We start from the raw sequence: 18,605 nt of genomic DNA, 5'->3' as shown, positions 1-18,605 counted from the left end.
AGGAAATGACGTTGAGGAAGGAGCTACAAGCGTGTACAAGGAGGGCCAGCAGTTGCTGTGATGCGCACTGAGAGGAGAGGGAGATGAGGTGGAGAGGTCATGTTCAGTCAACTTTGTCAAATGCCCCGCGAGCCATTCTGAAACAATTTCCACCTAATCCAGTGGCCAATAGATTTGCTTTTCCATTTTTAGGAAGGTTATACAGAGGATAAATTAGAGCAGAAGGAGAGAGACAAGTTTGAAGTCTGCAAAGTCCCTGTGAGAGATAATGTGCAATGTAATTAATAACCTCTCCAAAGAGATTTTTTTAGATCAGGGAACTAGCCCACAGAAAAATACACCAGGTTTCTCTTAAAAGATCTTTATTTCTTTGTGTGCTAGTTATGCCAATGGTAATTGCTAAGGGAAACACACACACACATGCACACATGCACACAAACTATTTTTTAAAACTCTGAAAAAAAGGCTCGATCTTGAAAGCATCTTGTTCTTACAGAAGAATATTACTGAGATAAAATAGGAACTGGATTCTTTCCTAGCAAATAGAAGGCAGAAAGCTAGCTCAAGAGACAAAATTCCAGCTCAGGCCTGGGATATTGGTGAAATAACAGTAATGACTGAAAGATCTCAAACTGCAGAGAAAGCTGGTATAAGCGACCAGCACCCTGTTCAAACAGTAACTTGAAGCAAGGGAAAATCATTAATGGATGATAAGACAAAAGAAAATGAGCACCTTCCTACAGATGCTAACCTAGAGCAATAATAGTGAGATTAGACTTCAGGGGCAATTGTACAGAGCCACTAGAGGCCAGAAGCAAGAGAAATGAGTGCCAGATCAGACCATGGGAGAAGAAAGAGCCTGGAGAATCCATGGTTGGGCTTAGAGACTGGAAGTGCAGCGACTTGGGGAGAGTGAGGCAGATGGGGAGTTCAGTGTTGTATGTGCTCAGCATCCGAGGCAAAGATGCCTCGTAGGTGGTTGGAAATGTCTTCAGCTCAGGGAGAAGGTGGCTCTGGAGATACAGATGTAAGATTCATTTCTATTTAGATTGTAGATGAGCCCTAGCAGACATAAGGGAGAGAGGCTTTAGAGGTAGAAAACAAACATTTCAAGAACAGAACCCTGGGAAACTCCAATATTCAAGAACCACCGCATCTCAAGAGGAAGCTCGAATAAAGGATATGAAGACGGAGTGGGCAGAAAGATGGGAAATGATTAGTGTGCTCTACACCCAAAGAGCAAAGAGGTTCCCAGAATGAAAATCCGACCACGATGACCTGGGCCTGACTATTCACTTCGTATCTCAGTCTCCTCACCTACAAATTGGGGATAATGGCATCCACTTTCTAGAGCTGTTGTGAGCCTAAATGATTTAATATATGTAAAGCGTTTAGAGAAGGGCCAGGAAGAGAGCAAATGCTATATGTGAGTTAATAAAAAACCAAAGTGCTACAGAGATATCCCTTTGGGTAAGTGTGTTGGTGCCCGAAAGCAGTTCATTGGTAGTTATTGGTGACAGGTGCTGTCTATGAAAGCACAACACATGATAATTATCATTTAAAACTTTTATTTCCGTACTTGCTATTATTTAGAGTTTGTGAATTCGAGGGAGAAAATGACAGCAATGTCTTTATAAAGAAAAAATGCATGGGCTAACACAGAAACCAAAAATACACCAAAGACTAGATTAAGGGTGATTTTAGCACAGCAAACTAAAGTATGAAATTATCACCCACACAAATGAAAAAGACACATGGAGTTTTTATTAATAACAATATTAGGTGTCTGAAATCTCACTAGAATTATTTTAGAAACACAGATGATCAAACAGATGTATGCTGCATGTGAATATGTGAATAGTAAGTGACACAAATTGTAGCTGGGATAGTCACCTTAAGCTTATACATTTTTCTGTCTCATTATGACATTTGATGAAAAATGAGATATGGCTCCGAAGAATATAATTTTTTTATTTATGAGCACTGGTATGTCTATCATATTGTACAATCTTATACCCAGAAATGATTGCTATCCTTTATACTTTATACTTATTGAGTGTTTATTATGTGCCACGCACTACTGAGTATATTATATTATTCATCCATTTAAACTTCACAGCAACCCAATGGGGTAGTTAGGAACATCTTCATTTCACCTGCAAGGAAGCCACAATACAGAGAAGTCAAGCAAGTTGTCTTTGGTTACACATAGAATAAGTGGCACTGCCAAGCCTGGATTTGAGTGGTGCCCATGCTCCTCCGGTGCCTGCGCTCTTAGTCGTTATGCTACATAACTTCTCACTTAAGAAGGAGAAAATAAAGCTAAGTAAGATGGAAAGGAAGAGCATACGCTGCCTTTTTGAGATCTGTAACATTTTGTTCTAGACTGAATTGTGTTGCCCTAAAATTCATATGTTGATGCCTCAACCCCCAATATTCAGAGTGCGACTATATTTGGAGATAGGGTCTTTAAAAAGGTAATTAAGGTTCAATGAGGTCATATGGGTGGGCCCTAAACCAATCTGACTAGTGTCCTTATAAGAGGAAATTGGACACACAGAGAGACGTCAGGGACAGGAGAGCACCAAGATCATGTGAGGACACAGCAAGTAGGCAACCAGCTGAAAGTCAAGGAAAAAGGCCTTGGGAGAAACCCAGACCTCCGAGACATCTTGATCTCGGACTTCTAGTTTTCAGAACCATGTAAAAATTAATGTCTATTATTTAAGACATTAAATAATGCCCATTATTTAAGACCTGGGATGTTGTACTTAGTTATAGCAGCCCTAGCAAAATAATACGCATTTGAAATACCAGAGATGAGTTATTAAGATGCATGCTCAGACATTACTTTCCCTAGAAAGTCCTCCTTAGCTTAGTTGTATCCTGTTTCTACATTTAGCTGTTCTTATGGTGGCCTGTTTATATAAATGTATTCCCTATTCACCTAGATTCGAGGCAGAAACTGTGCCTTTATCATCTTTATATCCCTATAAGGCACATGGGTGCTTAGCTCAACACGGACACTTTGTTTACTTTCTTCCTTTTGCCTAATATTGGAACTGTTCCTATGGATTTATTTTCAAGAGCATTTCTTACCTATCCCTTATTCCTACAGCTGCCATCTAAATCTCTTCATCCAGAGATTATCTCTGATTCACATACATACATATATATTATCTCTGATTCATATATATATATATATACACACACACACATATATCTCTGATTTATATATATACAGACCAAGAGTTTTATCTGCCTTCCTTAAATAAACAATAAAAACTTTTCCAAACAAAGTTTTTCACACAATGCTGAACCAGAGATTGGGGGAAAACATGGTGTTCCCCTTTAAAATATTAGGGGTCAGGCCTTTGAAATTCCAGGAATTCTGCAACAAGTCATATATGCTCATGTTCTAATTAAATTCTGGGTAGGGAGCCAGGGGGGCTCAGTGGTTAAGCATCTGCCTTCAGCCCAGGGCGTGATCCCGGGGTCCTGGGATCGAGTCCCACATCGGGCTTCCCTCAGGGAGCCTGCTTCTCCCTCTGCCTGTGTCTCTGCCTCTCTCCCTGGGTCTCTCATGAATAAATAAAACCTTTTAAAAAAAAAAAGTTCTGGGTAAAGAGGGCACCACTCATTGTGTTACCTGGGAACCATTACTCAGGTTTCCTAGGAGCTTCTCTTCTTCTCTTTTTAGTTGAGTAAACTCACCTCTGGCTCCCTGAGAGCTCTTTCTAATCACCCCTCACAAAGCCTCAGAAACTTCTTTACGATGAGGTTTATTACATCTTCATGTCTTCCAAGGTGAGTGGGAACAAGCAAGCCCTGGATAGACCTTAATAACAAGTCTACTTGATAGAGTTTGGCCTGCAAAGAAGCAAATCATGATGGTAGCTTCACAGTAGATACAATTCCAATAAATGAAAAAAGGGGATATAAAAGAAAAGAAAGCGGGATCCATTGCAAGACAAACCATCTCTATTTATGACATTTTTGAAGACACATTGCCAAGATAGAGATGGATAGAACGTTATAATTCAAGGATGTTCTGCCTAAATCAAGTGAGTCTACACAAAGAACACTGTATTTATACTACAACATGATTTGTTAGCTATTCGAGGCGCTACAAAGCAACATGAGTTTCCTCATTTTCCTTTCAGAGTGTACAGTGTATAGTTGGCCACATGGAAGTTACCTATAAAAAAAGCTCAATTTTGAGACCTATTTGAATTTTTTCTATTACTGCAAAGCTATACATTGTAAGACTCAGCATATTTTAAGAATTCTCCTTATGTCATTTTTAAAAAATATATTATTTTATGGTACGTCTGCCATACTCTAAAAATATTGTAACACTGCAAAGTTGGCCAGGCATAGAAGCAATTCAGGTATGAACTGGAGAAATGATATTGGTGCGTAAGGTAGACTTCTGCCAACTAAGAAGGAAACGAGGTCAGTGGCTTATTGACAGCAGAGCAGAGTGATGGCATAGCACATCTGGTGCACAGATCACGGGCCGGGAGTCAGGAGGCTCGGGCTATATCTCGGCCAGGCTATTGGTTCACATAGTGATCTTGAGCAAGTCAATTAGCCTCTCTGCCAAGTTCCCCACCTGTAGAGTTGAGATAAGAATATTCTTAATTCATAGGAAAGTGTCAGAATTAATGGTTTGTTATGATGGGAACTGGTAAAATAAGGATCTGGCCACATAGAAGCAGGCAATGAAACCACTCTTCCCCCAGAACTCTTTTCTATCTGATTTAATCTTTCAGGAGAATCCAATGTTTTAAGAATTACAGTGAAGTCTAATTAATATACTTCCCTCAGAAACTCTAATACTACAAAGGATCCAAGGCCATCAGAATAACTCACCGACCAAGCGAAGTTGAGTTGATGAAACCTACCTCAACAAGAAACAAAATAAGAGTCTCAGTGGGTCTCAGGAGGGGGCGGCCGGAGGAGAATAGAAGTATAGACACAGACACAGAAGATATAGATATATATGATTTTGAGATCTAGGTTCAAATCAGCAAGCCTTCCAAAGTGAGGAACTGATTAGGATTAGGCAAATTAATTAATAATAGTCCACGACTGACTGACATAGTGAGATAGGAGTTCTAAAGCAAGTCTTCATAAATAAGCTCTTGTTACATAAGCAAGCTCTTTGCCCACGTAAGTCATCAATTTTCCCGGACAAGTTAGGAATGTCCTGAAGCAGGGAAGTTGCTTACTAGTTAGTTTATAAGTCATGTCCTCCTAGATAAGCATTTTCTGGAACAAGTAAGTCAGTCATGTTAAGACGCGCATTCTCAAATCGTGGTCCTGATCATTAAGCTCTGTGGCTACACAGGGTCTTAATTGTCACAGAAATTGATACTAAGAAGTGGAGGTACTGCTATAAAAAAAAAAACAACCTACAAATGTGGAAGTGGCTTTGGAACTGGGATAATGGTCAGAGGCTGGAAGAGTTTTGAGGTGCATTCTAGAGAGAGCTTACATTGTCATAAATGGATCATTAATGGTGATCTTGAGGTAGGCTTTTTTTAAATTTTTATTTATTTATGATAGTCACAGAGAGAGAGAGAGAGAGAGGCAGAGACACAGGCAGAGGGAGAAGCAGGCTCCATGCACCGGGAGCCCGACATGGGACTCGATCCCGGGTCTCCAGGATCGCGCCCTGGGCAAAAGGCAGGCGCCAAACCGCTGCGCCACCCAGGAATCCCCTTGAGGTAGGCTTAAAAAGAAGAAAGCTGTAGAGAAAACCTCCATCCTAGGGAGTAACTAAATTATGGTGAACAAAATCTTGGGAGAATTAGGGACAAGTGAAGGCCATTCTGAAGTCTCAGAAGTGAGGAACATGGTGTCAGACAATGGAGATCCTTGTTAAGAAGCGACGAAGAACTTGGCTGAATTGTGTTCATATTCTTGTGTATTGTGAGAGGCACAACTTATGAGCGATGAAACCGGGTATTTAGCTGAAGAAATTCCTCAGCAAAGGTGCAGTTTGGTTCCTTCTGACCGCTTGTAGTAAATGTGAGAAGAGAGAAAGGACTTGAAGAGGGAATTATTGACCGAAAGAAACTAGAAATTAAAGACTTGGAAAATTCTCAGCCTATCCACTTTGCAAAAAAAAAAAAAAAAAAAAAGAGAGAGAGAGAGAGAGAAAGCGTGGTATAAAGAGAGCACTGAGGATGCGGCCAAGCGACCATGAACAATTAACAGGAGACCAGTATAGCTGTGAACCACAAGCTTAATCAGCCACCCTGGCAGGAGAACTGCCAGTTTGAACTGAGGGGAGAAAAGGACGGAATGAAGAAAAGTACTGGGCTTGGATTTTATAGGATGGGATAGCAGAACTTCCTCTGCTGTGAACACGCACGAGTAAAGACCCTGAAGGTGAGTCAGAGATCATCAGGGATGCCTGTGTGGCTTCAAAAGGGAGGCTCATCACCTTGCTTTAAACAGGACAGATAACCTCTGCCCAAAGCTGAGGGGGGAGGGCCAGAAGTGGGACCCCTGCCCCAGTGGGTGTAGAAAATGGGACCTGGAGGCCGGGAGGGCTGAACATCGAGCAAAAGAGGATTATTCTTTTGCTAATTATTCTTACTCTACAATCTCATGGATTTTGCCTTGAAGTTTGGACTAGTTGGGACCTGCTGCCTCTTTCTTTCATAGTTCTCTCTTTTAGAAAGGAAATATCTGTCCTATGCCTGTCCCACTGCTATATTTTGGAAAGGACATAACAGGTTGAGAGCTGGACAGGAGTTTCCCTCAGGATGAACGGTATCTTGAGTCTCATCCGTATCTAACTTAGATGATATTTAGAAGAGACGTTGGAACTGGGATTTTAGAACTGTGCTGGAAAAGTGAAGACTTTCTGGGGCTGTTGGGACATAATAAGTGTAGGAAAGGAAAAATTCTTCTCTCCCTGCAAGGCCCTCCAGCTGGACTAAGAAATAAATTTATGTGATACAGAGTAACAAGAGAAAAAAACCAAAGTTTTATTAGATGCACACAGAGGCCCACTAATAAAATTGAGACCTAAAGAAATGACCAAGGCAGGTAGTTATATATTTTAGATAAAAAGACAACAAATTTGTAAGGAATTTGCAGGATAAGGGAAACATGTGTGGGAGCTTTAATTAGTAAGGAATTCTAAGCAGAAGTTGGGCTGAGATAGTGCAGATTAGTAAAAAGTAACAAGCTTTATTTCCGCAATTTTTTTTAAATTTTAAAGTCACTACTTAGTGATAAAAATCAGGTTTTTTTCTTAAAAAAGAAAATTTTTATTTCTTATCATAGGGAGGATATGTTTCACATAGAATATTTGTTTCCTGCTTTTAGGGGGACAGAGGGAGTGTCTGAGGTCCTTGCACTATTGTTTCTTAAGTAACATTTAAAAAAATAATATGCCCAAGTGGCATATTTTGGGAGCCCCCCCTTGGCCCCTACATGTTTTCTATGTGTGAGGACATCAATGGAGGGGGGGACAGAATGCTATTGACTGAATGTTTGTGTTCCCCAAAATTCATTTGTTGAGACCTAATCCCCAGTTTGGTGGTATTTAGAGATGGGGCCTCTGGGAGGTGAGTAGATCATGAGAGCAGAGCCATCATGAATGAGACTGAGCCCTTTCATGAAGAGAGTCCATATAAAAGAGACCCGAGAAAGCTCCCTGGCCCCTTCCATCATGTGAGGACAGAGAGAGAAGAAGTCTTTCTTTGCACCAAGAGGGAGGCTCTTACCAGACAAATCTGCCAGCATGATCTTGGACTTCCCAGCCTCCAGAAATGTAAGAAATAAATTCCACTCAGACCACCAAATTCTGCTACAGAAACCCAAAGAGACTAAGAAAGTTATGTTGAGAGGAGTATTCTCAAATCTTGTTTCTGATAGTTAGGTTACATGGCCACACAGAACTTAATATTCACAACAGAACATATTCTAGTCACCTTACTAGGAGTTTCTGAGAGAAACAACAAAAATAAATACAAATACTGAAAGACAAGAGATACTGAGAAAGGAGAGAAAGGAAAAAGTAATGTATGGTTTTCCAGTAACAAAACTGAATCCATGCAGGAGCCAAATACAACTGCCCTTGTCAGGGAGGTCTTTAATTATTCCCAAGGATGTCGTAGCAACGGGGGGATTACTTGATTTCCATCCCAACCGAGAAACGTGTAAGATTGAAAACGGGTGCTGAAATAAGTTACAGGGCTTAACTTCTTTACAACTGGTATAACCAGGAGCCCAGGCAACCCTACAGTCATCCGCGTTAGAGCCTAACACAAACTTTAGTATAAAACTCAGAAGGCACAAGAGAGGAAATTTACCAGGTATGGACTTCGGTTTCAGCTCCGACATGTAAAGAGCTTGAATGTCACTCCTATCCTTATAATAAGAAAAAAGCTGAACAAATTAAAAATCAACAACTTTTCTTGGATTTTTTTTTCTTTTTTTTTCTTTTTTGGATTTTCTTATTAAAGAAATGAGGTCTCAGCGCCAACTCCCAACTGTAAAATCTGGAGAGACAGTTGAATGGAAGGAATCAAAGCTCTGTGGGATTTTTCTATGCTGAGCCATTCTCCAGCACCGATGGGGTGTCCTAGAGTTCAATTCCAGGCTAACTGACCACCTGGAATTAGCATCTTAAGTTAAGGGCTCAGTTCCACAAGAGGGATCCCGCTTCAAAAGTCAGTCATAAAGCCAGGCCTCCCATACTTCTGACCAACTGGCTATTCATCAAGAGTTTCCAAGGCCCCTCTTCGGGTTCAACATTTCCCAGAATGGCTCACAGACTCAGGAATACATGTACTTATAGTTGCCAATTTATTATGTAATAAAGGATGTGATAGAGGATATAGACAAACAGCCAGATAGAGGCACACAGAACAAGGGCGAAGAGGTCCTGTGTGCAGAAGCTTCTGTCCCAGTGGAGTTGAAGTATGCCACCATTCCAGCATGTGTGTTCACTAGTCTGGTAGCTCGCCAAACCCCTTCAGTTAGGGTCTTTTATGAAGGTTTTATCGCATAGGTATGATTGATTATTAACTCAATCTTTAGCCCCTCTCCCCTCTCTAGAGGATGGGGATGGAACTGAGAGTTCTAACCCTCTAACCAAGCCTTGGTCTTTCTGAAAACCAGCCCCCATCCTGAGGCTGTCTAGGGGCTCCTCCTCCCCGCTACCAGGCATCTCATTAATATACAAAAAGACACCCTTGGGGCACCTGGGTGGCAGTCAGTTGAGCCTCCAACTCTTGATTCTGGAGGTCATGATCTCAGGGTCATGAGACTGAGCGCCCCCATCAGGCTCTGCACTCAGCAGAGCCTCCTCGGGTTTCTCTCTCCCTCTCACTTTGCCCCCCCCCCCATGCTGTCTCCTAAAATAAGTTTAAAAATCTTAAAAAAAAAAAAAAAAAAAAAAAGATACCCTTAACACTCCAGAGATCCCAAGGGTCTTAGAAGATCTGTGTCCAGAACAGACTGGGGCAAAGACCAAACATAGATTTATTATTATGTCATAGTCCAACCTCCTGATCACAGGTCATGACCCCTTGTAGCAAAAACATCATAAAAGACAAAAGATAATGTCCCATTAACAGAATTCCGCTCAGTCATTAATAATTAGTCCAGTCCATCACCATATTGTATGAACATGTCTCCCAGGGCAAGGCCTTTCAGGTTTTTGGGCTTCTATTCAAACTTGCCAGGTTCCAAAAGCAGGAGTGGTCTCAGCGACATATGACTTCATCTTTCAAGCATCTGGTATAATTGAGCTAAGAGACAATATCATCTTTTGCTCTGGGCTTCTTTTAGAGTGTTAATGTATTCGATTTCCCTCATTAAATAACCCATTTATTCATTTCTTTATCCTCAGCTACCATTCCTTCTTCTCCTCATTTACACTCAAATTTTTCCACCCTTGGGAGGAATGCTAGGTTCAGCCGCTGTGCTAGTCTGACTGCAGGCAGCAGGACCAGCCTAGCAAGTGCTTCCCCCTCAGTCTGCTCTCATCCATGCAGATGAGTTACAGAACTAGATATAGGTGCAGAACTAGGAGACTACTTCTACCAGCAGGCAGGAGAGCCACATTCATTGTTGGCCCTTAATTTTGCCAGATGAGGTGAAGGAAAAACCCACCCCCTCAGGCTCTTAGGAGTTCTGACATACAGGTTTAAAAATACAATTTCTTGCTTAGGAATCACCCCTGCTTCCAATATTTTTAATTGAAGCCTTGATCCTATGACTACTGTATTAAAGAAAAAATAAAACTGAGATGATGTGGAGAAGAAAGAAAAATGTAGTCGATATACCCGCATCCTCCCAGTTTGGCACGAATGGCATGTTCATAGGAGCATCCTCCTCCTCTCAGTCTTCCCCAGATAAACCAGAAAAACAGAGGACTCTCACCAGTGGGAACACTCCTACGGACCCACTTCTGTTCACTGCGAGCACACTTGTGAAGCTGTGCGAGCCAGTGCTTCATGCCTAGATCTACCCCCGCCCCACATTAGACAACTGACGTCTGAATTCCCCGTCCCAATTCTCTATTAGGCTATTACTCTGAAGAAAATATCTTCCTGCCAATTGTTGGAAATTTTAAGCTGTAAAGTGTGTTCCTCGGTCTGGAGAAATATGACTCAGAGGTCCAAATTGGTGCAGTATCTTCTGTTCCAGCTCTTTTATAGCACTCTGAGCATTTGCACGTACCACCCGGTAAGCAAAGCCCAATCCAGAGCCAGTGTCTATTCTTGTCACAACCCGTTTGTAGCCCCCAGGACTACTAGCATCGGTGTGACTCGCCAGGAATGCTCAGGGCCTTCCCACCAGGGAATCTGCCACGGAGCCATCTGCAGTCTCTGTCTCTTCTGCTGGCAAACAGAACAGCTCTCACTAGCATTTTGTGCCTCAGAGGGTATAAGAGGACTATGTCTAGATTTAATGCAAGGCCATCCTTGCAGCGCTGCAGTACCTTCACATCCACTCTTCCATGGACTGAGGTGGCCATCGTAAGCAAGCACGTGGGAATATCTGCGTAGGGATTCCAATCACCCTCTGAACCTGGCAAGGAGTTCTATAGGGCATCAACGTGTCCTATAGTGATTTCCACAGGGAAATCCTGTGGACATTCCTTTAATAGGGTAGTTTCCACTGCCCTCCTGTCTGATCATATGGCTGCCTTCTGGTTTTTTAATTTTCTCCAAACCGCAGTAAATTGAGGAACCTGTTTGGAAACTTTTAATATTGGAGAGCTAGCTGGGGGCCCCTTTGGCTCACCCAATTTTAAGGACATTATAGTTAGACTTTTATTTTAATACCATTTTAAAATTAATTTAGTGGGATCCCTGGGTGGCGCAGCGGTTTGGCACCTGCCTTTGGCCCAGGGCGCGATCCTGAAGACCCAGGATCGAATCCCACGTGGGGCTCCCGGTGCATGGAGCCTGCTTCTCCCTCTGCCTGTGTCTCTGCCTCTCTCTCTCTCTCTGTGTGACTATCATAAATAAATAAAAATTTATAAAAAAAAATAAAATAAATAAAATTAATTTAGTGAATAGGCCATTACACCGAGATGTCTTTAATGCCTTTGTAGTAAGCAAACCAAAACCCAAGACTGTAGTGCCTCAAAGGTTAAGAAATTAAAACCTGAGGATAACCAATCACCAGCAGCCCACCAGACCTTCCCAAATAAGGCAACCACTTAAGCTATAGCCAATCAAATAATTTCCTTGCTTTGCTTCTGCACTTCATAAAAATCTTTCCCCTAAACAAACAAAAATAAAAAATAAAGTTTTTCCCCTAGCTCCTGTCAGTGGAGTGGTCCTAACCATTTCTGGTTTGGGACTGCTTGATTCAAAATCAGATTTTACTCATATAAACTCAAAATTTTTGCTCAGGGCATGCTCCCAGGGTTCTGGAATCGAGTTCAGCGTTGGGTTCCCACAGGGAGCCTGCTTCTCCCTCTGCCTATGTCTCTGTCTCTCTCTGTGTGTGTCTCTCATGAATAAATAAAATCTTTAAAAAAAATAATAAAAAAATAAACTCAAAAGTTTTGATATGCCTCAGTTTATCTTTTAACACCATCATTATGCATTTTATTCAACTCATTCTTAATAACCATTCACCTGCTGGGATAATTCCTATGACTTTTGTTTTTCCTCTTTGTTTCCCCTCTATCAACATTTGCTTTATCCACTCCATTTCTTAATAACAGTGTAAAAATTTTCACTTTCCTGCAAGGAGTCCCTAGACTCTCTCTTCTGCCTCCTTGCATTCTATTGTTAATTAACTTAATGTTTTTTAGTAGTATCTGTGAGACCCATACGGGGAAACTGAAAGAGCAAATTCTATAAGGCTGTTGCTTGACTTTGCAGCAGTAAAGTTATATTGGGCGCCCGTGCAAAAGGAGCCTCCTAAATCACAGGATTAACCGTAAATGGCATATTCAGTAGGTACATATCCTAATTATCATAAAGTCAGTCTTACATGGCTTGCATATGAAGCGTATCAACTACTTCATCTGCAGCATTCCACTTAGCACTTAGGGTGGGATTGGGCAGTTCCCTTACTCAATGTAAGCAGACCTTACAGTGGCTCGTATCCAGTTCTCCAGCCAAGTTGTTCTCTCAGGAATAACTCCCTATGTGTAAATTATAAATATTTATGATTGTTCAACCATGAGCTGCAGGTCCTGTATCAATGCAAATATTCTCTTCCACCCTGCAGCATTCAAAACCAAAGACAAGGTCCCTAACTTAGTTGCTCATCCATTTTAGTAAAAGTTCTTCAGGGAACTGATGATAACAATCTACAAAATGAAACAACTCCTTCACATAAGAGCACCTGGTTTCAGTAGTTTTTTGGTTTTGCCTTCCTTCCATGGTAACCACCTTCTTGGTGATCAGAAGTCCTAGAGGTACTTTCTGTTATCCGAGCATAACATTTACCTTTGTGGGCAGAAAGTTTTTTAGGATATACTTGACCTAAATGAAGCCATTAATTATATCTCACTAAGGTTTATGCAATCCTTCATCCAACAATAGAATACACATTCTTTTCAAGCTCACATGAAACATTCACCATTCCTGGCTATAAAATACACCTTAACGAAATTTAAAAACTAGAAGTCACACAAAGTGTGTTCTCAGACCCCAAAATACAAATTAGAAACAGAAAAATAGCTGGATAATCATAAAGCATTTGAAGATTAAACAACACACTACCAAATAGCACACGAATCAAAGAATAAATCTCAAGAGAAATTTAAATAACTAAGTTTAACTAAATGAAAATGAAAATATAACCAACAAAAAAACTTGTGGATGCAACAAAAGCAGTGCTTAAAGGGAAATTTATAGCATTAAATTAATACATTAGAAAAAAATGTCAAAATCAATAATCTAAGCTTCCATCTTAGAAAACTAGGAAAAGGAGATCAATTTAATTCTATATCAAGCAAAAGAAAAGAAATAATAAAAATTAGAGTAGAAAGCAAGGAAATCTAACACAGGAAAACAATAGTGAAAATCAACAAAAACAAAAGATCTTCGAAAAGATCAACAAAATTGACAAACCTCTAGCCATAGTAAGATAAAAAGACAGTACACAAATTACTAGTAACAGAAACAAAGGGGGATCATCATGACAGAGCCCAAGGGCATTGAAAGAATAATAATGGAATACCTTAAATAACTGTATGCCCACAAATTTGATAATTTAGATGAAATAGGTTAATTCCTTGAAGGATACAAACTACCCAAACTTAGATAAGAAGAAATAGATAATCTGAATAAGCCTAGCTATACCTGTGAAAGAAACTGAATCAGTAATAATCCTTCCAAAAGTGAAAGCACCAAGGCCAGATGGTTTCACTGGTGAATCTACCAAACACTTAATAAAGGAATGATATCAATTCTGTACAATCTCTTCCAAAAAACAGAAGCAGATGGAACACTTCCTCCCTTATTCTATGAAGCCAGTCTTTCCCTAATACCAAAAGCAAATAAAGAGATTACAATAAAGGAAAATTACAGACTAAGATTTCTCACAGATGCAAAACCCTCAACAAAATATTAGCAAATCTAATCTAACAGTGAACAAAAAGAATTATAAACCATAATCAAGGAATTTCTTCCAGGTATGCAAAGGTTGGTTCAATATTTGAAAATCTGTTAATGTAATCTATCACATAAGCTACAGAAGAAAATTATATGATCATATCAATTGATGCAGAAAAAGCATTTGACATAATCCAACACCAATTCATTATCCGACTCTCACACACTAAGGATATAAGAGAACTTCTTCAACTTGATAAAGAATATCTGCAAAAAATTCACAGCTAATATCACACTTACTGGTGAGAAGCTGGATGTTTTCCCTGCTAAGAATGGAACAAAGGCAAACATGTTCCCTCTCACCATTCCTATCAATATCATTCTCGGAGACCCAGCGTACAGTCAGACAAGAAAAGAGAATAAAATGGTGTACAAATTGAGAATAAAGAAAGAAAATTGTCTTTGTTCACAGATGACATAATTGTCTATGTAGAAAATCTCAAAGGATCAGCAACAACAATAAAAGCCTCCTGCAACTAATAATGAGTGGTGGTTATAGCAAGGTTGTGGGATACAAGTTAATATGGAAAAATCAATTGCTTTCCTACATAACAGCAGAAAACAATTGGAATTTGAAATTAAAAACACATTACACGTACAATAACACCTCCCAAAATTATATACTTAAGGATCAATCTAACAAATCTATATGCAGAAAACTATAAAGCTCTAATGAAAGAAATTAAAGATCTACTTACTGTATTTGATTTATCCTCCCCCGTTAGGGAAGATGAACACAATGCTGGAATAGGACAGGAACTAACCAGCTGAACATGTATCATATGTCAAATATCATGTGGGGCTCCTGGGTGGCTCTGTCAGTTAAGCCTTAGACTCATGATTTCGGCTCAGATCATGATCTCAGGGTTGTGAGATTGAGCCCCACATTGGCTCCACTCTCAATGTGTAGTGTGCTTGAGATTTTCTGTCTCTCCCTGGGTCCCTCCCCCAACTTGTGCACACACACAAATAAATAAATAAAATCTTAAAAAAGATATATTATGTAAAGTACTACCTTATATTATTACTTTTTTTTTATAAAAACCCCTCTATATGGATATGACTATTACTGTTGTAGAGTTGAAGAAAATGAAATTTAGACAATAGTGGTGGGAGATAACAATAACCTTACAATCAAATATTATGCAGCCATTAACAATAATATTTCTTGAAAGTATTTAACATGGTTATGTTGTGAGGTTAAGTAGAAGAAAAGTTCAAAGAGCGAGTTTCAAATATCTGAATACCGTATGAGACAAATTTTATTAAAAATTATAAAATTTTTAAAATAAACCAAAAGGTATTGCTCTATAATTCTGTGAACAATACATCAAAATATCACTATGTGCGTCAACTGGAATGCTCAAACACTGCTGGTGAGAGTGTACTTAGTACAACCACACTGGGAAACTATTTCAAAATATCTATAAATTTGCACATATGCATGTTCTAAACTCCAGCAATCTCATTCCTAGGAACCTACCTGATAGATATATGTACTGTTCGTCCAAGGACATATACGAGAATGTTTATAGCAATCCTACTTTTAAGAACCCAATGCTAGAAATAATTCAATAACCATACACAGCAGAAAGGATATATAAGTTTGGGCATGTCCATACAATGGAAAACTATGAAACAATAACAGTGAATGGACCAGAGCTACATGCAACATGGATGAAACTTAGAAAGGTAGTTTTGAGCTAAAGGAAGTAGACACAAAGAAAATAATTCCATATATGAATTTCAAAAACAGACAAAACTAAGCTCTGGTGTTACTTACTTGAGGATTTACTGCTTAGAAAGAGGCAGGAGACATGTTTCTGGAGTGCTAGGTAATGTTCTGGTTCATTAGCTTGGTCATAGTTATATGTGCATATTCACTGTGAAAATTCATTGAGTTGTACGAGTATGATTTTGCATTTTCTGCAGTATTCAACTCTTCAAATAAAGCTTTACTAAAAAATATTTATAGTAGTTATATTACATAGGAAATGAATTTTTATTTTTATAGCTTTCTGTATTTTCCAAATTATTTATGATAAATAAGCATTCTCTTTTTTAACAGCTTCATTAAAGCATAACTTTTATAGATAATAACTCATTTTAAGAGTAGAGTTCAATGAAGTTTGGCAAATGTGTAAAGGTATTTAACCACCACCTTTCTCAAGACAGAGGACATTTTCCACCTCCCCAAAAGTTCCCTAACACCTTTTTGAGACAAATCCCTTTGCCCAGATCTTTCAGGTCAGCTTTCTGTTACTACAGTTTTGCCTTTTCTAAAAATTGTACATAAATGCGACCATACAAAATGAAGCCTTCTGTGTCTCTTTTTTCAGCTGGAGTGATGTTTTTAAGATGGAGCCAAATTATTGTATATATCAGTAGTTCTTCCTTTCTATTGCTGAGTAGGATTTCATTGTGTAAATATAGCACAATTTGTTTATCTTTTCAGCAGCTAATGGCCATTTGGGTTGTTTTTTTTCTTTTTCTTTCTGATATTTTGTATAAGTGGCTAAGAGCATTTGTATACATTTCTCTTTCTCTTGAGTAAATAACTAGGAGTGGAATTTCTCAGCTTTATGGTAAATATATTTTTAATTTTATAAGAAGTTGTAGCACCATTTCCCAAAATGGCAGTGCTATTTCGTATTTCCAGCAACAAGGTATGAGAGCTCCAATTGCTCCACCTCCTCACCAACACTTGGTATTACTGGCTAATTTTCATTTTATACCATCGTACCTCATTGTGGTTTTAATTTGCATTATCCTGATGACTAGTGACACCATTTGTATATCTTTTTGGGTAAGTATCTGATCAAATTATTCTATTTATTTTTTACTGGTTTGTATTTGCTGAGATGTCAGTTCTCTTGATATATTTTGGAATGCAAGTCCTTTGTCAGATGTATGTGACTTATCTTTTCAGCTTCTTAATGATATCTTTCAATGAGCAAATGTTTTTCATTTGATGAAGTTCAATTTATCACTTTTTTAATGATCTGTGCTATTTGTGCAATATTCCCTTAATAGAAGAAAATACATTATATAAAAAGGAGCTGACAGTAACTGAAAGGTTAAAGAGAATTAACCAATCTAACTGAAAGCAATTCAAATATAGAGATTTAAACCATCTATTTCTATGGCTGAAATGGACTGGAGAATAATTAGCGTGAATACAAAAAAGGTTGCACAGCCTGGCTCATAATGCATGACTTCAACAGTGTTTGAGAAGGGATGGGGGGAAAGAAGAAGATCAACTCCATAACAGAAGTTACTATTTTAAGATAGTCTAGTCTCAGTTTAGAGAAGTGAAGCCAACCATGCTTATCTTTGGTCAAAACTCCTTCAAAATAAAGTCCAAAGCAATAGGGAATTAGCTTCCAAAGAATTAAGAATACTAAAGGGTGGGGCGGCTGCATGGCTCCCATCACAGTTGGTCTGACTCTTAGTTTCAGTTCAAGCCCTGATCTCAGGATCCTGAAATCGAGCCCCCACATCCAGGTCTACACTCAGTGCAGTCCGCTAAGGATTCTCTCTTCCTTTCCCTCTACCCCTCCCTCCCTCCCTCTCTCTCTCTCTCAAATAAAATCTTAAAAAAAAAAATACTTCAAGGGAGAAGAATTCTTATGTGTTAAGAAACAGGTAGGAAAAATAATAGAAAGTGGAAGTTGGAGAATGGCTTAGCTGAAATATTAAGCCATATTTTGGATAAGAACAGAAAAGGATGTGTTTTTAAAATGAAAACAAAAATTTAATTCCAGTACACAATCAACTTTGGATTATATGTGAAAATAAGCAAAAACACCTAACTACTGTTAGAGGGAGACAACTTTTGAGAATGGGGCTTTCTAACTATGTTGTATTTTTTAATACCCTATGTTAGTCAATAAGCCAACATTCCACATCTCCACAAACATAACTGTGCCCTTCACTGCTATTAATCCATGTTGTAAAACTGAAAGAAATATAATTTCTATAACCACAGAACATTAGTAGGCTTTACAGATAAATTAAAAATAAAGGAGAGGTTAATCTAGTTTTCTAGTATTCCTACTATGTTCAAAAACACAATTTAATCACACATAAAACCAATTGCCCAAGTTTAAAGACAGACAAGGCTTAAGATGAGCTCCCCCTTGAAATTATAACTTCAATAAAAAAAAAAATTGAGGGTTCCTCCCTCCTCCAGCCAAGCAACTGCATAAGGATAATGTATTCATCTCTAGGAGAAAAATAAATTAATAGGCTTAATGCATATTGTAATGTTATTTCTATAGAAAAAGTAGATGCTAAAAGAAAATGCATACAAACTCAATATTTGATATTTTCAATATAATTGTGATTCAGATAGGGAATGCATTTTTAATGTTGCCTTTTCAACATATTGAGTTGTTGTGTTTTTTTTTTTTAAGACAGAAAAGCTTTCCTAAATTAGATTTTCTTTTAATTCTCCAGGATACTAAGAAAACAAGGGAACAGCTTGCC

The sequence above is a fragment of the Canis lupus genome, chromosome 8 (genome assembly GCF_048164855.1).
Source record: "Canis lupus baileyi chromosome 8, mCanLup2.hap1, whole genome shotgun sequence".
Taxonomy (NCBI): Eukaryota; Metazoa; Chordata; class Mammalia; order Carnivora; family Canidae; genus Canis; species Canis lupus.
This window is presented reverse-complemented; position numbering follows the sequence as displayed.